Genomic DNA, 21034 nt, shown 5'->3' with positions numbered 1-21034 from the left:
AGAACCTGTGAACAGACCTAAACTTTGTGTGAACTTTAGAACCCTATTAAAGTCTATGGGACTCGAACGTTCAAAATCAAAAGTGCTCATTTTAAAGGCTAATATGCAAGTTATTGTCATAAAAAGTGTTTGGGGACCTGGGTCCTGCCCCAGGGCACATGATGCAAAACAGAGTTTTAAAAACTGAAGTTTTTTCGGGAGCAGTGATTTTAATAATGCTTAAAGTGAAACAATAAAAGTATAATATTCCTTTAAATTTCGTACCTGGGGGGTGTGTATAGTATTCCTGTGAAGGGGGCGCATGTTTCCCGTGCTTAGAACTGTCCCTGCACAAAGTGTAATTTCTGCAGGAAAAAAGTCATTTAAAATCACTCGTGGATATAATGAATTGTCGGCTCCCCATAATACAGAGAACAGAGTCATTGAAAGTCATTGATAAAAATAAAAAAAAGCGTCCACGAGGGACAATTATACATTAGATTTACACATTACTAGTGTCAGTATAGAACAAAAGCGTAGTTAAAGAAAAATAAAAAACAGAAAACGAAAAAAAAACAAAAAAACAATCGGAACACATAACACACACTATAGGATTGGGTATGTTCCTTGAACCCCAGACACCTATCACTGTTTGACAGGGTGCATACCCATCTGCTTTCACACCCATGAACAATCGGTAAGTAATAGTTCTCCAGACCATAGGTTCTGTCACATCTGGATTATCCCTGTAACAAACTATATTTGATCAGCTGATGAGGCGCCAGTCCCAGAATATCCAGCCAATCCTGCCACATTGTGTAAAATTTGTGTGGTACATTTCTGTGCTGGTAGGCCAGCTTTTTCCTGATTTGCATTTTGTTTACCTGATCAATCCAATGCTGCCTGGTGGGGACCCGGGGAGTAATCCATAACTGCACTATACGTTTTCTGGCTACATAAAGTAGTCGGATTATCGCTGTATGGGCAGCTGGAGTCAACATTTCCTCATCCAGGGCTCCCAACGGGCAAACCACGGGATTCTTTGGAATTATGAGTGAAAACACCTGAGAAATGACCTCGAGGATCCTATTCCAGTAACGAACCAGTTATGGACACCTCCAGAACATATGTAGGAGGTCGCCATGCTCCCTCATGCACTTAGGGCATAAGGGTGTATCACGGAGGCCCCAACCATGTAGTTTGGCAGGTGTTCTGTAGACTCTGTGCAGTAAATAGAGATGTGACAGTTTTTGTGAGGCCAAAAAGTGAGACCAAGGGGGCGGAGGCTAGGCAAAGATTCCACGTCTCTTCATCCATCAGTCCCAGATCACCCTTCCATTTTCGCCTACACGGTAGACCGGCAGAGTTCTGAAGTGCATTAAGAATAATGCCATACCTTCTAGCAATCATACCTTTTTTTTCGCTCTCCATTAGGATCAATTGCACAATGACATGGTCAGTCAGTCGGAGTGGCGTGAGCCAGGACTGCAATTGTAATGCATGTCTCAGTTGTAGGTATTTGAAAAAATCATTGCGTGGTATGCCAAACTCCGCCTGTATCTCCATAAAGGATTTTAGAACATGTCCGCTGTACAATTGTGACAGAAATTGGATATCCTTCTCTCTTTAGTTGTTAAACCCCTTAAGCTTTAAAAATTCACTATAGTTTGCATTCCCCCAGATAGGAGTGAGTGTTAGAAAACCACGCACCTGTAGTAAGAGTTTAACGTGCGACCATAGGGTAATTAATAGGGTTATGGCTGGGGAACCATCTAGGTGAGTATATCCTGCCTCTAGGTTTCTAGGTTAGAGAGTGCCATATAGAGGTCGACCGATATGGGTTTTTCTCTGGCCGATGCCGATGCCGATATTTAGAAATCATGGCGGCCGATTGCCGATATATGATGCCGATTTTTTTGGGCCGATATGTTAGGCCGATTTTATTTATTTATTTATTTATTTATTTTTAATCCCCCTTGATCTAACACACCTTTCCCACTGTGGCGTTTTAAGGCGCTTTTGGGCTAAAAATAGCGCCTGTAAAGTGCCTGTAAAATGGCTCCCCTGCAGTCTGTGTGAAAGACGGAGTGCTTTCACACTGAGGCGATGCGCTGGCAGGATCTTAAAAAAAAGTCCTGCAAGCAGCACTCCTGCCCATTGATATGAATGGGCACCACTGCCGAAGCGCATGCAATGCGATTTGGCAGCAGTGCTTCATGGGCGCATTTAACCTCTTCCTTGGCCGCTAGCTGGGTTATATGTGCCCCACTAGCAGCCAAATAGCACCGCTAAAATGATGGTAAAGAGCCGCTAAAACTTGCGTTTTACCATCAACGCCTGCCCGCTCCAGTGTGAAAGCGGCCTTCATACGTGATACAGAAAATTTCTTACAGTTAAACATTTATTAAACAAAACAAACCTCCAATCAGTTTACTTGTATGTATGATTTAGATAAAAAAAAAAATATATATATATATATATATATATATATATATATATATATATATATATAAAATAAAAACAGGTAGTCAAAACTTTTGGACAAAAAAAAAAATGGGCTAACTTTACTGTTTTTATTTTATTTTTATTTTTTAAATGGTGTATTTTTTTCCCAAAAAAATGCATTTGAAAGACCTCTGTGCAAATGCCGTGTGACATAAAATATTGCAACAACCGCTATTTTATTCCCTAGGATCTCTGCTAAAAAAATATATATCATTTTTGGGGGGGTCTAAGTGATTTTCTGGCAGAAAATACAGGATTTTTACTTGTAAGCAACAAGTGTCAGAAAAGATTTAGTCTTTAAATGGTTAAACTGAGAACTTCTACACACTGAGATGACTTAATTCATTCAAGTGTAAACATTGTATCATTTAGTTCTTTTCTTGGCAGCCTGCCCAGAGAGGAGGAAAGTGTTGCTATGACGACTCAGTCAACTTAGACTGACTTCTATACAGAAGTCATTTCAAAGTCCCGCTGTAGTTCGGCTTTTTATCAGCACAAATCGGCCGATGCCGATTATTTAAAAAACGGCAAATATCAGCCGATATATCGGCCGGCCGATATATCGGTCGACCTCTAGTGCCATACCTGCATCTGTAGAGGTACCTAATATTCTATGTATTGGGCCCAGGGGATCTTACAATCCCCAGCCACCCAGTTATTGTAGCTGTGAGGCCAGGAAGTAGGTCCTAGCATGCGGTACTGCCAGACCTCCTTCTTCTTTTTTATATTGTAGAGTATTTAAGCTAAGTCTTGCAAACTTTTTGCGCCTTAAACCAGTGCCTAGGGGAGTTATGGCAGATATAAAATAGTTGCAGCGCCCACACCATTTTTATGACGTTAGCCCTCCCCACTACGGATAGTGGTAGTTTGTACCAGGCTTTGCATTTCTTTCTAAATTTAGTTAGCAAAGGTAGAAGGTTCAGGGCAATATATTGTGAGACCTCCGGGGACACCAAGATATCGAAAGGATGGTACTATTTGAATCATGGCCGCGCATTCAGGGAGAGGTACTGTCAGTGGGGCCAAGGGCATCAGCAACGACTTATTCCAATTTATTGAAAAGCCATATAATGTTCAAATAGTTTAATTAGGTTTGTGGTCGCCGTCAGAGAGCCCTGAGTGTCTCCCAAGTATATTAGGGTGTCATCAGCGTACAATGAATCCACATCTGTCCCCGTATGCCTTCTGAACCCAATAATCTCACTATCAGTTCTCATTCTTGCCGCGAGTGGTTCCAGTGCCAGGGCGAACAGCAGGGGTGACAATGGGCACCCCTGCCTGGTGCCCCTGAACAGCGGAAATGGCTCAGACAGTTCTGCATTAACTCTAATTCGGGCTGTCGGTTGAGCATTCAGCAATTTAACCCATCTGATAAGTGTATTGCCCAGGCCCATACCGGGGTTCTCCACTGGGATTTGGATATTTAGAAAGAGACGTCTAATATTTTGGGCTGTGGATCTTGTAGGTATAAAACCTGACTGATCCCTGTGGATCAGTTTTTGTATGACCTGGGACAGTCTCGTTGCTAGCACTCTTGCGAGCAGTTTAACATCTGTCGTGAGTAAGGAGATGGGTCTATAAGAGTCAGGAGACGTTACTACCTTGCCCGGTTTCAAAATCACTATTATGACCGCTTCATTCATGGAGTCTGGTAATGTTCCGATTTCTAAGGCATTGTTAAATACTTTCAAACGTGTAGGCAGTAATATGGCAGCATATCGCTTGTAAACCTTGAATAGAAGACCGTCCGCCCCCAGGGATTTATTGTTGTGGGTTTGTTCCAATGCTATAGCTAGTTCTTCCTATTTTATTGGAGTGTCTAACATATCTGCATCCGAGGCAGGCAAGTGAGGAAGCTCATAGTTTTCAAGGAAATTTGCTATATCATTATCGCTAGGATGTACTTTGGAAGAGTATAAGTCAGCATAAAATGAACGAAAAATTTGTGATATGGCGGAGGTGTCCGTATGGGTTATCCCCTGTGTATCACACAAGGAAGAAACCACAGGGGCGGATCCCTGAACCCGTGCCAGTAGGGCCAACATATGCCCTGTGGACTCTCCCTCTTCAAAGTGTGTTTGTTGCAAGAAAAATCTCTTGTTTTCAGCTAGCTGGACTGCAAACTGGCTAGACATGGATTGCGCCCCCAGCCAGGCCTTTTTTGTATCCTCTGTGGGATTGTTAATATAGGTGTCCTCCGACTCTCTAAGTATCCTGCACACCTCCTGTTCCCAGGCTTTAGTGTTTGTTTTTATACCATTGATAGTAGTGATGAACTGCCCATGTAAAAAGGCTTTAGCAGTATCCCAGACAGTTCCTAACGGGGCTGAGTCTATATTATCCTGCATAAAAAATGTAAGACTATCCTCTATGGGATCGGGCTATGGAAACAGTGCAAACCAGAAAGGGTTAAGTTTCCACCCCCTGGGTTTAACGCTAATGGGCAATGTAATCTCAATCCAGAGGGAGGAATGGTCAGAAATGTGTCTATCCCCATACCCAGAGTCTGAAACCAGTGAGAGTAAGGCGGCATTTCCTAGCCCCAGGTCAATCCTGGACAAGCTCCCATAGGCTGTGGATCAGCATGAGAACTGTCTAGACTGGGGGTGGGTTCTTCTCCACACATCTGTCAAGCCAAGCTCAGCAAGCAAATCCATGTCACCTCCTGGGCTGATAGGTATGGGCAGGGGTACAGGCACTTTATCCCATTTATAGTTTAAATAATTGTTAAAGTGACCCATTGCTAACAAGGGCACATTAGGAAACCGTGCCAAACTATGTCATATGCCTTTGCTGCTGGAGCTCCAGGAGAATAATCCAGATGATTTTCGGAATTATCTCCGGATGATGGACCCCTGCTTTCACCAACTCTTGGCATTGGTGACCCCCTATATTAAGAAGCAGGACACATGATTTGATTTGGTATATTTTCTATATTTTTGAATGCATAGAATGCACTTTTTGGTTAAGTTCTATTGGCAGATAGCATGACTAATTGTATTTGTTTTCTTTTTTCAATGCACAATAAAAAAATTGTGGAGAATAATACTTGGCTATGTGTTTTACTTCAAATGACAGTTTGGGATTGGGCAGTTACATTTAAAAAAATACAATGCAAATTTAATCAGGAACACCAACATAGTTGTATCTTTGATCTTAAAAACAACAACAGGATACTGGTGTTGTGGTAATTTGCCCCCCCCCCCCAAAAAAAAAGCATAATAATATTATTCTTGATATCACTAGAAAATAAAAGCCTTTTAAAATACGTTTGCCATAACTCCATCAGTATCACCAGCAAAGCAGCTTCATTATTATCCCATTAACCACTTGCTTACTGGGCACCTAACCCCCCCCCCCCTATCCAGACGAATTTTCAGCTTTCAGCGCTGATGCACTTTGAATGACAATTGTGTGGTCATACAACAACTGTACCCCAATGATTTTTTTTATCATTTTTTTTCCCCCAAATAGAACTTTCTTTTAGTGTTATTTGATCACCTGTGCAATTTTTATTTTTTGTCAAAAAAATGTAAAAAGACCGAATTTAAAAAAAAATTCATTTTTTTTTATTTTGTTATAAAATATTAAAACAGGTCATTTTTCTCCGTCATTGATGTACGCTGATGAGGCGGCACTGATGGGCATCAATAGGTGGCAGTAATGGGCACTGATCGGTTACACTGATAGGCAGCACTTCTAGGTGGCAGTGATGGGCACTGATCGGTTACACTGATAGGCAGCACTTCTAAGTGGCACTGATTGGCACCACTGGTGGGCATTGATAGGTGGCACTTGTGGGTATTGATAGTTGGCACTTGTGGGCACTTTCAGATGGCATAAATGAGGCATAATTGCCTCTTCCGTGTCAGAACCGATGTCCCTTTAAGATGAGCTGGTGATCGGCTTTTTTATTTCTCCTCCGCTGTCAGCGTGAGGAGAAAAAAAAATCGATCACTGAGCTTTTGTTTTGATCATGTGAGCAGCTGTCATTGGCTGACAGCTGATCACATGGTAAGGGGCCGGGACCGGCCCCTTATTCGGATCGGTGATCACCCGAATCTCAGTGACTTGGTGATCTCAGGGAGCGTGCACAGGGGAGGCCGTCATATGACGGCCTCCCGGGAATTCACATCCGCGCTGTGGCAGTCATTCGGCCATAGTGCGGATGTCAAGTGGTTAAAGAAGAAGAGAATGTGCGCTGCATTTCGATATTTCAGAATTTGCCACGTCACGAATGTTAAATCTCCATTACGAACGCTAGTTTACAAGGCAGACCGCTTCTGGCTCGTCCTTGCTTCCTAGCATGTATGTTTGTACTTTGGACTTTTGTCCGGCGCACTTGTGTACACATGCTCGGAATTTTGACAACAGATATTTGTCCCTGGAAAGTTTTAAACCCTGCCATCCAACATTTGTCCGTGGAAAATCCGACAACAATTGTCCGATGGAGCGCACAAACATTTTCCGCCAACAGCCTGTCATCACAAATTTCCTGTCGGAAAATCTGATCATGTGTACACGGCTTTAGAGGGATTGATTTACTAAAACTGGAGAGTACAGAATATGGTGCAGCTGTGAATGGTAGCCAATCAGCTTCTAACTTTAGCTTGTTCAATTAAGCTTTGACAATAAAAGCTAGAAGATGATTGGTTTCTATGCAAAGCTGTACCAAGTTTTGCACTCTCCAGTTTTAGTTATGTAGGGCATGAGGGGTGGGGCAGAGGAGCTGGTCCAGCAAAGAGAGTTATTCGACACTCACAGAAAAGGATAGGACTGTGATATGCAGGGAATTGACTCTTCTTGGAGAAATCGAATTTGCAAGCAAGTTCAAAAGCACAAGTAAAAACAAAAAAAAAAACATTTATGGAGAGGAATAATGTTGCAAGTAAGCACTTGCATTGTCTGTGCTTTTACCTGTAGTTGTTGGTGGCATTGCCTATAAAAAAAAAAAAAAAAAAAAAAATCAAAACCTTTTTCTCATAGCACACTTTTCCTACATCATTCCTATTAGGAATGCAAACAGTTAAACAGCCACTGTCCTTCCTCCTCTTCCTCACATTCCATGAAAAGTATGTGGCTTTCTCTATTTGTTAATACTATTTAACCTTCTTTGGCGCCTGCTTGTACTTCAGCCCCCCTTTCTAGGTTACTTGTAGACAAGCCCCGAATTTGTTAAAAGTACACTTGATGACACATAAATAGGACAACCTGTCAGAGAGCAGCTAAACCGCTCTGACAGATTACCAATGCATTACAAAAGCTGAAATTCTCAGTCTGCCCTATTTACTAAGGTCGCCAGCTTGCTCAGTGAAATATTAGGCTTGGGTAGTGGTGAATGGACACCTATGCTGGAAGCCAACACAATACGCAGATATACGTACAAGTATGTCTATATATATATATATATATATATATATATATACACATATATACATATACATTATATATATATATATATATATATATATATATATACACACACACCCTGTCTTTATGTGGGAATTCATACAGTTCTAGTGAACTTCTCAATGGTCTTGTCCTGTTTGGAAGCATACAACTCATGTAACATTGCAAGTGCATGGAATAACCCTTTAGCTACCAAAGACGCTTTTACGTTTTTTGGGGGGTTTTCTTGCTTTGTTTTTTTTTTTTTTTTCACATTTTTAAAAATTATTTTAAACCTGAAGATTACTTAAGACCCCCCAAAACCATGATTTTTTTTCTGTAAAACCATGAAGAATAAAATGGTGGTAGTTCTAAAGCACAGAATATTAGCACAATGGTTTATCTAGCATGAAATTTCAGTAAAAAATACATTAACATTCGTTTTTGGGTACACAGATGTAATCTATTATAAGTATAAAAGATAAGGTTAAAAGATAAGCAGTCTTACAATTTCAAATTCAAGCTTCAGAATTTTGAGCTGCTGTGAAATGGTGTCAAACTTCAGTTCTCTATATTTTCCATATGTGATGTTTTAAAAGGCTCTACAGGTCTTCAGATTAGAGCTAACCATAAATAATAGCCCTAGAATTATTGTTCTCACCCTGGTGCCCCTGGTGCATGTGTGCATGAAATCATGAAATGCATTTACATTCATATGTCTAAGTATGTGGGGGCGGGGGGAGGGGCTACTTTTTTTTGGTAGGGGGGGTAGGTGCTTGAGTGGAACTTTTTACTTTACATTTTATTTTTTACCACGTAGGGGAACAAAAGCCCCCTATGTGATACTATTTTGTTATGGTAAATTCTCTTAATGAGCCATTAGGGGTCTCTTAGGCCACTGATATCTCACCTGTCCTCCACTGAAGCTAATTAGCTTCTTCCCCTGCCACAGCAGCCAAACGTGATGTAATACATGCCACAGGTTCTCACTAGGTTGGAAAGCCCAGCAAACAAACTTATACTAGATATATTTAAATTTAATATTAGCGGTTGGAGACTTCACTATATGCACCACCTAACTCAAATGAGTTAAAAAAATTACCAAAAGAGCAGAATTTGAGTTTTAAGGTGCAAAAAAATCAATGAAAATTGATATTACAAAAATATATAAATGTTATTACATAAACATAATTATATAATATTTAACTATGTTTATGTAATAAAATTTATACTAGACTTCCTCCCCTCCACCCAACGGCACCGCCATGGGGTTTCCAGGCCAGAGGTGTTAGCAAGGAACCCTTAACATAACATAGCAGGGTCACACAAGAATGGGGTATGAAACCCAGTCGCTTTGTTATACCCATATTTAGCTCAAAGCTTCCTCTGATTGGCTAAAGTCGATAAGCCAAGTGGATGACATCATTATCTTCAATTTTGGCAGTTCTCTTCCCACTGATACTACATACAGTATATAGTGCCATGTTCTATCAGCTACAGTGCCTTGCAAAAGTATTTAACCCCCTTGGCATTTTTTGTGTGTTTGTTACCTCACAACCTGGAATTAACATGGATTGTTTGAGGATTTTCATCATTTAATTTACAGAACATGCCCACAACTTTGAAGATTTTTTTTTTTATTGTGAAGCAAACAAATAGGACAAAATAGCAGAAAAAGTCAATGTGTGTAACTTTTTACCCCCCTAAAGTCAATACTTTGTAGAGCCACCTTTTGTGGCTATCACAGCTCCAAGTCGCTTTGGATAAGTCTCTATGAGCTTGCCACATCTTACCACTGGGATTTTTGCCCATTCCTCCTTGTTCCAGCTCCTTCAAGTTGGATGGTTTGCGCTTGTGAGTAGCAATCTTTAAGTCTGACCACAGACATTCTATCAGATTGAGGTCTGGGCTTTGACTAGGCCATTCCAACACATTTACATGTTTCCACTTAAACCACTCAAGTGGTGCTTTAGCAGTGTGTTTGGGGTCATTGTCCTGCTGGAAGGTGAACCTCCATTCTAGCCCCAAATCACACACAGAGTGGTACAGGTTTTGCTCAAGAATATCCCACTATTTAGCACCATCCATCTTTCCCTGAACTTTGACCAGTTTGCCAGTCCCGACTGCTGAAAAACGTCCTTACAGCATGATGCTGCCACCACCATGTTTCACTGTGGGGATGGTGTTCTTTGGGTTATGTGATTTGTTCGGTTTGCGCCAGACATAGCGTTTTCTTTGATGGCCAAAAAGTTCAATTTTAGTCTCATCAGACCAAAGCACCTTCCTCCATACATTTTGGGAGTCTCCTATATGCCTTTTTGCAAACTCAAAACGTGCCACTTTGTTTTTTGCTGAAAGTAATGGCTTTCTTCTGGCCACTCTGCCATAAAGCCCAACTCTATAGAGCGTATGGCTTATTTTAGTCCACAGTCTCTGCTGTGGAACTCTGCAGCTCCTCCAGGGTTACCTTAGGTCTCTGTGCTGCCTCTCTGATTAATGCTCTTCTTGCCTGGTCCATGAGTTTTGGTGTGTGGCCATCTCTTGGCATGTTTGCTGTTGTGCCATATTCTTTCCATTTGGTTATAATAGATTTGATGGTGTTCCTAGGGATCATCAAAGATTTGGATATTTTTTATAACCTAACGCTGACTTGTACTTCTCAACAAAATTGTCCAATACTTGTTTGGAGAGTTCTTTGGTCTTCATGGCAGTGTTTGGTTAGTGGTGCCTCTTGCTTAGGTGTTGCAGCCTCTGGGGCCTTTCAAAAAGGTGTGTATATGTAATGACAGATCATGTGACACTTAGATTGCACACAGGTGGACATCATTTCAGAAATTATGTGACTTCTAAAGGTAATTGGTTGCACCAGAGCTTTCTATGGGCTTCATAACAAAGACGGTGAATACATATGCACATGCCAATTATCATTTTTTTATTTCTGAAAAATAGTTTTATGTATATATTTTCTAATTTTACTTTACCAACTTAGACTATTGTGTTCTGATCCATCACATATAATTCAGATTAAAAAAACATTGAGCCAAAGGCTGTAATGTAACAAAATAGGTAAAAAGCCAAGGGGGTGAATACTTTTGCAAGGCACTGTACATACAGTTTACACAACACAATCAGCAGTTACATCTAGTGGTGAAGGTAAGCAGGCACATCTAGTGGTGAAGGAAGTTAATTTGGACCAGTTTTGCCCATAAAAACTATTTAAAGCTTATATTCAGCTTTTAGTGAAGTTTAAATAGTTCATTTGCGCCCTTGTAAGCAGGGAGGACTAGCCTTTCTGAATTTATATAGATATTTTTTAGTCACTCAGTTGGTTACGGCCACATGGTGGCTGAATCCTGATATATAGCTTCTCTACTCAGTTGAAAGCGGCAGTAGTAGGCTCTATGGATGCTCTTAAGGTTCTTTTATTTAGGGGCCGTAGGGTACCATATAAGTTCACTTCTTCAATGCGCATCACTATTCGAGCCTGGGAGGCTGGTCTTGGATGTGAGCATTATCCTAAGGGTGCTTTTTCTCCAAGTGTCCCTTTATAGTTTAATCCTACTCTTCCTCAATTTTTTTACAGCAACAGAGCCTATTGCATGGACTAAGTATAATTTTAAATTACTTTCTCAAGTGATTACTGACAGAAATGATCTGCCTTTTCTACACTTACTTCGCCTTTTAATGTCCCAAGTTCCCATCTATTTAGATATTTCCAGCTTCTTCATACTTTTTATGCACAGTTTCCACAGGATAGCTTAACAATTAGACAATCCACTTTAGAACTAGTGCTTAGGTCTGAGTGTCTGTATAAGCCCACCTTGAGATTGTATTCTCATCTTATATTAATTTCTATCCTGCCATTGGAGGCTCATAGAGCTAGGTGGGTGCGAGATATACCAGATTTAGATATGGAAGATTGGAGGGGTGTGTGGGATTTCTCTTTGTGACCTTTGATATCTTTCAGAGATCGTAAGATCCAATATAAATTGGTACATAGAGCATATATCACGCCACCTAGACTCAAAAAGATAAATCGTGTATGCTCTTCAGAGTGTTGGCGATGTGGAGCAAATCGCTGGGATTTTACACACATTTTCTGGATTTGTCCATATATAGTTATTTTTTTGGTGGAAGTGGTGGATTTATTGAATTCTATCACTTCTGCTCCTTTACCGGTTTGTTTACTAGGTCTGGTAGAGGCTAGTCTTCCCACAGTGTCTGAGTGAGTGTTTGCTAATATAACATTGGAAGAAACCTCTGTCCCCTACGCTCTCATATTGGAAACAATTGGTAAATAATAATCTTCCATTGTATAGCGATACTTACATGAATAGGGGTTGTCCTAGTAAGTATGATAAAGTGTGGGCAAAGTGGCTGGACAAACCGTATACAGCACTGAATGCCCATGGGGGATATTGTTTATAATATGTGTGCTCCCATATGAGAAATGTTTGGGGTCATTGGGGAAAGAAGGAATTAATGTCAACTTTAATTATTATTTTTTTCCCCTTTGGATTAACAATTGTTTTATTGGATTTTGATATTGTATTATTATATTTTTGGTTCAATGTGTATGATGTCTTGTTGTGTTTTGTTTTGTTTGTTTGTTCGTTAAGAAATTGAATAAAAAGATTTAAAAAAAAAGAAATTTGAATCTGAATGGAGTCGGAGATCGATTTGTGACATCATCCACCCCCTCTACACCTCAGCCAATCAGAGGATGCTTTGTATTCATTCCCACAATACAAAGCTCCCTGTTAAAGGCTGATTGCTGCTCAGCCCAATGTGATTTTGCTCCGGGAGTGGGACAGGAAGTTAACATTCCAATGCTGGAATCCAGCACTGTATACTGTATGTAACTGGCTGTATGTAGGCTAAATACAGTTAATTTTGCGCACATAGCCACTTCATCTGATAGTGAAGTAAATAGCTTGGTTCAATCAAACTATTTAGGATGCATTCCCACCTGCAAATGCACCCTGTGACAGTGCTAGGCCTTGCCACGGTCTGAGTATAGGAAAAAAGGCACACAGGATTCACACCAAAGCAGAGTACAAAGCTCCAGAGTGTTGTGTCTATATAGAGAAAACTGGGGTTTTCGTTTGCTCCCGGTTTAGTAATCCCAGATCGGGGCCTGGAGCTTGAAGGCTTCAAAGTGTCTTGGGTGGGACGAAGCCTTCAATTCTGTGTCCAGGTCTTCCTGGAGACCTGTAGGCTATGTAAGTGTGCATGCTTGTTATAAGCAAGGCCTACGTATAGCTCAGGGACCCTATGAGGAGAGAACTGTGTGCTTCAGCCAGGAGGGATGTGTTTTCCTGCCGGGAAACAGAGGTGCTTCACTCAGGAGACACAAGTCCATGTGGGAGACATTCCTTACCTGCAGGACTGTGATAGTTGGGACAGCTGAGGGAGTCTAGAGGACTGAGAGAGCTAAGGCAATTAGCAAGTCCAGGAGACTGGAGGGAGTCTGTAAGTTGCAAGAGAGTGAGAGCTTGGGGTGTCAGCAGAACTGTTACCCAGGGGCCAGGAATGGTAACTAAAGGCTGAGTGAGCCAGGGAAACCCAGGGAGCCAGGTCTATGAGACCAGAGACAAAAGCAGCAGTGCTGCTGGAAAGGCAGCCAGGTGGTTTGGCATTTTCTTTTACTTTTTCCTTTTTCAAACTGCAATCCCCTGCATGGGCAACCGAGGTATTGAACTTTTCTTTTGGTTTTCATAAAAGTGTGCCGCCAAGCTCTTATGCACAGTTTGGACTGCTGTGAAGTCATTAAAAAGTATCTACCACTGAGCTAAGCAACCCTCATATGACAACCCGCACCAGGATTAGATGCAAGAAACCCACTGGTGAGTTCCTGCGATTAGCTGTGAGAGGCAGCCCCATTTGAAAGTAATGGGATTCTGCCAGCTCCTGCAGCTACTCACAGCCACTCGCATGTAATTGCTTTCAATGGGGCTTCCTCCCAAAGCTGATCGTGGCAACCCCACTGGGGTTCGTACATCTAATCACAGTGTGGGTGCATTTGCAGGTTAGAATGTACCATTAAATTTCACTGTATTTCACTAGAGTTAGATTTTAAACTTCACAAAAACATGCAGATAGGCTTTAAATATAAAAATGTGTGGTTTAAGGGCTCCATCTAGTGTTTGATTTAGGATATAGCTTAAAAGAAAATGCAGAAACAATTCAAGATGACTATCACGCCAAGCTATCCTTATTTTCTAAAAAGTGAATATAATTAGTATCCAGTAAGTGAATGAATCTAATCATATTTTAAAATGAAAGTCACATGGCTAAAAGAAAATCCTTATTATTGTCTTGTAAATCTTTGTGAGTCTAAAGCTAGGTTCTGCACGCTTTTACTGTGCAAGCTAGTGCAGTGCTGGCACCAGCAGGGAGCTGTGTGATGCTTTACTTTTTTTCTTTAATGTTTTTGCTTTATTTGAAGTGTCACATTGTGCGTTGTGCTGCTGTGCAGTGACGTGTGGTGCCATGCAGTGCAGACATGTTGCATTCTCCACACTACAACACTGTGCATCACATTAGTATTGTGGTGTTATTGTGACACATAGAAAACAACTATGCCTCGTACACACGATCAAACAATCCGGTGGAAAAGTCCAGCGGCCCCCCGTGTGTAGGCTCCGGCGGACTTTTTTTACCCAAAGTATTTTTGCACTCCAATCTGTCCACGGACACGGGTTTCGGCGGACAATCCGGCCATGTGTGTGCCAGTCCGCCGTACTTTTGAAATTAACTGACTTTACCTGCCCGGAGAAAAGTCTGCTCATTTTGAGCGCGTCTCCAGGTAGCCAGGGCCAGCGAAGGAGGCGTCGCTGGCCCCGTCACCTGGTATGGACTTAAAGGGGAACCCCTACGCCGAAAAATAGGCGTGGGGGTCCCCCCAGGTCCATATCAGACCCTTATCTGAGCACACTACCCGGCCGGCCAGGAAAGGGGGTGGAGACGAGCGAGCCCCCTCCTGAGGCGTACCAGGCCACATGCCCTCAACATGGGGGGGGGGCCTTGGGGAAAGGGGGGCGTGGCCCCCCACCCCAAAGCACCTTGTCCTCATGTTGATGAGGACAAGGGCCTCTTCCTGACAACCCTGGCAGTTGGTTATCGGGGTCTGCGGGGGGGGGTATAGGAATCCGGAAGCCCCCTTTAATAAGGGGCCCCCGGATACCGGCCCCCCACCCTATGTGAATGAGTATATGGGGTACAATGTACCCCTACCCATTCACCTGTGAAAAAAAGTAAAAAAAAACACAACACACAAGTGTTAAAATTGTTTATTGCACAGCTCCGGGGGTCTTCTGTCTGTCTTCGGGGGTCTTCTCGCCAGACTCCTCCGCTATCTTCTGCTAGCTCTTATACTAGCGGAGGAGCCCGGCTTTCTTGTTCGCCGCCGCCCTCTTCTTCCGGCTTCGGGGGTCTTGTCTCCCTCTTCGGGGGTTTGTCCCCCTCTTCGGTTCTTCTTGCCGGGCCACCACCGGTCTTCTGTCGCCGCTGTCGCCGTCTTCTGTTCTTCTGTTCTTCTCCGCCAGACTAAGTCCGCCGGATAGTCCGCTACGTGTGTACGCGGCATAACAGTGACCTTTATTTATCCAGTGCAGAAAAACACAGGTCACAATACATGTGTGAATGCGCCCTACTGCATTTCAAATTTGAACAGTTTTTGCTTAAGGCTTCATTATCACAAGGCGGATCCGCTGCCTCGCAGTCTGCCTCTGATAGGCCAGCTCAGAGGGAGAGCTCTCCGTTGATCTCTGCTGAGCCGGGGCATGACAGGTCCCTCTCTGCTCACTGAGCGGGGAGGGGCTTGTCGAGTTACTATGGAGAGATCGGACAAAAACGGACAGCATGTTCGTTTTCATCAAATCTCACCTGAACCGATCTGCCAGGGACGGATGCGAACATAGGGGCATCCATCTGATTTTAGCGGATCGGAGCGGAATTCCACATCCTTGCCGCTCTTACAGTAAAGAACCCTCTACGTAGTACGGTTAAACCTCTTTTCTTCAAATTTTAATGAGTAGCCACGTGTCTTGCTAAACTCACTTCCGCAAAAAAGTTTTATCCCTATTGTGGGGTCACCAGTACGGTATTTATAAATTGAAAGCATATCCCCTCTCAAGTTAAGTTCAGTGCTCGCAAATTTTCTTCATAACTAATATCCTCCAGACCCTTTATTAGCTTTGCTGCCCTTCTTTGTACTGGCTCCATTTCCAGCACATCCTTCCTGAGGACTGGTGCCCAGAACTAGACAGCATACTCCAGGTGTGGCCGGACCAGAGTCTTGTAGAGTGGGAGAATTATTGTTTTATCTCTGGAGTTGATCCCTTCTTTAATGCATGCCAATATTCTGTTTGCTTTGTTAGCAGTAGCTTGGCATTGCATTCAATTGCTGAGCCTATCATTTACTATGACCCCAGGTCCTTTTCCATTGTAGATTTCCCCAGAGATTCTCCCCCAGTGTATAGATTGCATTCATATTTTTGCCACCTAAATGCATTATTTTACATTTTTCTACATTACCACTTGCTTACTGGGCACTTAAACCCCCCTCAGTCCCAGACCAATTTTCAGCTTTCAGCGCTGATGCACTTTGAATGACAATTGCGCGGGCATACAACACTGTACCCAAATGAAATTTTTATCATTTTTTTCCCACAAATAGAGCTTTCTTTTGGTGGTATTTAATTACAGCTCGGAGTTTTATTTTTTGCTAAACAAACAAAGAAAGATGCAAAAAAAAAAAAATCATGTTTAATAGTTTGTTATAAAATTTTGCAAACAGGTCATTTTTCTCCTTCATTGAAGTGCGCTGATGAGGCGGCACTGATAGGCTGCACTGGTGGGCACTGATGGGCTGCATTGGTGGGCACTGATAGGCTGCACTGATAGGCATAGTTAAGGCGGCACTAATAGGCACAGATAAGGCGGCACCGATGGGCACAGATAAGGCGACACTGATGGGCAAAGATGGGCACAGATAAGGTGGCACGGATGGGTGGCACGGATGGGTGGCACGGATGGGCACTGATAGGTACCACTGATAGATGGGACTGATAGGCAGTGATAGGTGGCACTGATAGGTGGCTCTGATAGGTGGCACTGCTGGGCACTGATGGGCGGCACTGGTACAGTGGTGTGAAAAAGTGTTTGCCCCCTTCCTCATTTCCTGTTCCTTTGCATGTTTGTCACACTTAAGTGTTTCGGAACATCAAACCAATTTAAACAATAGTCAAGGACAACACAAGTAAACACAAAATGCAATTTGTAAATGAAGGTGTTTATTATTAAAGGTGAAAAAAAATCCAAACCATCATGGCCCTGTGTGAAAAAGTGATTGCCCCCCTTGTTAAAACATACTATAACTGTGGTTGTCCACACCTGAGTTCAATTTCTCTAGCCACACCCAGGCCTGATTATTGCCACACTTGTTCACAATCAAGGCATCACTTAAATAGGAGCTGCTTGACACAGTAAGGTCCACCAGAAGATCCTTAAAAGCTACACATCATGCCGAGACCCAAAGAAATTCAGGAACAATTGAGAAAGAAAGTAATTGAGATCTATCAGTCTGGAAAGGGTTATAAAGCCATTTCCAAAGCTTTGGGAATCCAGCGAACCACAGTGAGAGCCATTATCCACAAATGGCGAAGACATGGAACAGTAGTGAACCTTCCCAGGAGTGGCCGGCCGCCCAAAATTACCCCAAGAGCGCAGCGACGACTCATCCAAGAGGTCACAAAAGACCCCACAACAACGTCCAAGGAACTGCAGGCCTCACTTGCCTCAGTTAAGGTCAGCGTTCATGCCTCCACCATCAGGAAAAGACTGGGCAAAAATGGTCTGCATGGCAGAGTTCCAAAGAGAAAACCACTGCTGAGCAAAAAGAACATCAAAGCTCGTCTCAATTTCTCCACAACACATCTTGATGATCCCCAAGACTTTTGGGACAACATTCTGTGGACCGATGAGACAAAAGTGGAACTCTTTGGAAGATGTGTGTCCAAGTATATCTGGCGTAGAAGGAACACTGCATTTCATAAAAAGAACATTATACCAACAGTAAAATATGGTGGTGGTAGTGTGATGGTCTGGGGCTGTTTTGCTGCTTCAGGACCTGGAAGACTTGCCGTGATAAAAGGAACTATGAATTCTGCTGTCTACCAAGAGATCCTGAAGGAGAATGTCCGACCATCTGTTCGTGTACTCAAGCTGAAACGAACTTGGGTTCTGCAGCAGGACAATGATCCTAAACACACCAGCAAGTCCACCACCGAATGGCTGAAGAAAAACAAAATGAAGACTTTGGAGTGGCCTAGCCAAAGTCCTGACCTGAATCCTATTGAGATGTTGTGGTATGACCTTAAAAAGGCCGTTCATGCTCGAAAACCCTCTAATGTAACTGAATTAGGACAATTCTGCAAAGATGAGTGGGCCAAAATTCCTCCAGGACGCTGTAAAAGCCTCATTGCATGTTATCGCAAACGCTTGGTTGCAGTTGTTGCTGCTAAGGGTGGCCCAACCAGTAATTAGGTTTAGGGGGCAATCACTTTTTCACACAGGGCCATATGGTTTGGATTTTTTTTCACCTTTAATAATAAACACCTTCATTTACAAATTGCATTTTGTGTTTACTTGTGTTGTCCTTGACTATTGTTTAAATTGGTTTGATGTTCCGAAACACTTAAGTGTGACAAACATGCAAAGGAACAGGAAATGAGGAAGGGGGCAAACACTTTTTCACACCACTGTAGATGACACTGATGGGCACGGATATGTGGCACTGGGGTGCAGCACCTTTGTTGAGGCAGATTGTAGGCACTGCTGGGTGGCACTGTGGGCACTGCTGGGTGGCACTATGGGCACTGCTGGGTGGCACTGACGGGGGCACTTACTTTTTTTAATGTGGCACTGGCAGGGGGCAGGTGGGCACTGGCAGGGGGCAGGTAGGCACTAGCAGGGCTGGCCATGATCGGGACTGATGTCCCGATCACGGCCGCCGGTGATCGGCTTTTTTTTTTTCTCCTCACGCTGACAGCGCAAGGAGGAATAATAGCCGATTACCGGCTCCGTTATATCACATGATCAGCTGTCATTGGCTGACAGCTGATCATGTGATAAGGGGTCGGGATCGACCCCTTGCACAGATCAGTGATCAGGCGAGTCTCATAGACTCACCGATCACAGAGCGCGCCGCGCGCGCCCCTCAGGGGGCGCGCAGGCCGCTCGTGCACGGGACAACGTCAACAGACGTAGTCCCGGAAAAGTAGATCCGCGCTGTAGCCGTCATTTGACTATAGCGCGGATCTCAAGTGGTTAAACCTCATTTGCCATGTAGTTGCCCAAAACCATTAATTTGTTCAGATTTTCTTGCAAGGTTTCCACATCCTGCAGAGAAATTATTGCCCTGCTTAGCTTAGTATCGTCCACAAATACAGAGATGGAACTGTTTACTCCATCCTCCAGGTCGTTTATGAACAAATTAGACAGGATTGGTCCCAGCACAGAACCCTGGGGGACCCCATTACACATCCCTGACCATTCCGAGTACTCCCCATTTATCACCACCCTCTGAATTCGCCCTTGTAGCCATTTTTTAAACCATATATTCACCCTATGGTCCATGCCAACGGACCTTATTTTGTACAGCAAACGATTATGGGGAACCGTGTCAAATTCTTTTGCAAAATCCAGATAAACCATGTCTACTGGCCTTCCTTTAGCTAGATGGCAACTCATCTCCTCACAGAAGGTTAGTAGATTGGTTTGGCAAGAACGATTCTTCATGAATCCACGCTGATTACTGCTAACGATACCGTTCTCATTACTAAAATCTTGTATATAGTCCCTTTTCATGCCCTCCAAGAGTTTACATACTATTGATGTTAGGCTAACTGGTCTGTAAATTCCCAGGGATGTATTTTGGGCCAATGGTAGGGCTGGCCCTGAGTCCCATACTCAGAACTCCAACACCGTGTACAAATTAGTGACAGTTCATATAATATTCTTCCGGTGTACTAAGTGCCCACCACCCCCAGATAAAGTGCCTGCTCACCTCCACTATCTGACCCCACTGCAGAGTCATGATGGCGTTAGTGTACTCCCACTCTAGATGGTAGTGCAGTGCTCCTTCTGCTCTCATCTCCGAGTAACACTACATCACATCAATAACATATGACATACAATAAAACGGAAGAACCATAGTGTTCTCTGCTTCCAAACATTTATTGAAAACAAAAATGGGATTAAAAACACTCACAGGGATATATGAAAATTGTGCATAAAATCAGCTCACCACGCTGATACAAATGGCTGATGTGTGAGATCATGGGTTTCGGCTCCTCCCACCTATACATGTTAAGCTCTCCTATTGGGCTTCTTCAGTAGGTCAGAACTATGGTCTTTCTGTTTTATTCAATGCCATATGTTATTGATAATCATGAATAGGGATGAGCCGAACACCCCCCGGTTCGGTTCGCACCAGAACTTTCGAACGGACCCGCGTTCGAAACGAACGTTAGAACCCCATTGAAGTCTATGGGACTCGAACGTTCGAAATGGAAAGTGCTAATTTTAACGGCTAATATGCAAGATACTATCCTAAAAAGGGTTTGGGGACCTGACTCCTGCCTCAGGGGACATGGGTCAATGCAAAAAAAGGTTTTAAAAACGGCCGTTTTGGCGGGAGCACTGATTTTAATGACAATTAAAGTGAAAAAAAAAGTGAAATATTCCTTTAAATATGGTGCCTGGGGGGTGTCTGTAGTATGCCTGTGAAGTGTCACGTGTTTCCCGTGTTTAGAACAGTCCCTACACAAAATGACATTAAACGGAAATAACACCATTTAAAACTGCTTGCGGTTTTAATGTTATATCTGGTTCCTGCAATATGGTTGAAAATCATTCAGAAAAATGGCATGGGTAGCCCTCCCTGCCCATTACCAGCCTATTTGGGTCTTGTACACATATTAAGGGGAACCCCGTACCCATATTAAAAAAAGGAAATGCGTGTGGCCCCCAGGCCCTATATACTCAGAACAGCAGTATACAGGCGGTGCAAACAAGACAGGGACTGTGTAGGTTTGTTGTGTTAAGTTGAATCTGTTTGTAATTTTCAACTGGTACATTTTTAAAGTGTAGCTCCAGT

The 21034-nt window shown here is 42.9% G+C and overlaps 1 long non-coding RNA gene across 1 annotated transcript in view; it reads right to left on the bottom strand.

Annotated features, from left to right (window-relative positions):
* Nucleotides 1-264: 264 nt before the first annotated feature.
* Nucleotides 265-21034, bottom strand: part of LOC143934214 (uncharacterized) — a 43287-nt gene continuing 22517 nt past the window's right edge. Inside the window, exon 3 of the long non-coding RNA XR_013263225.1 lies at nt 265-344. This is a non-coding gene — a long non-coding RNA (uncharacterized LOC143934214). The remainder of the gene's footprint in view (nt 345-21034) is intronic.

Source organism: Lithobates pipiens, unplaced genomic scaffold (assembly GCF_037356315.1).
Source record: "Lithobates pipiens isolate NorthernLeopardFrog02 unplaced genomic scaffold, aLitPip1_a1.2 Scaffold_27, whole genome shotgun sequence".
Taxonomy (NCBI): domain Eukaryota; kingdom Metazoa; phylum Chordata; class Amphibia; order Anura; family Ranidae; genus Lithobates; species Lithobates pipiens.
Note: the sequence above shows the minus strand (reverse complement) of the source record. Positions and strands in the feature narration are given on the sequence as shown.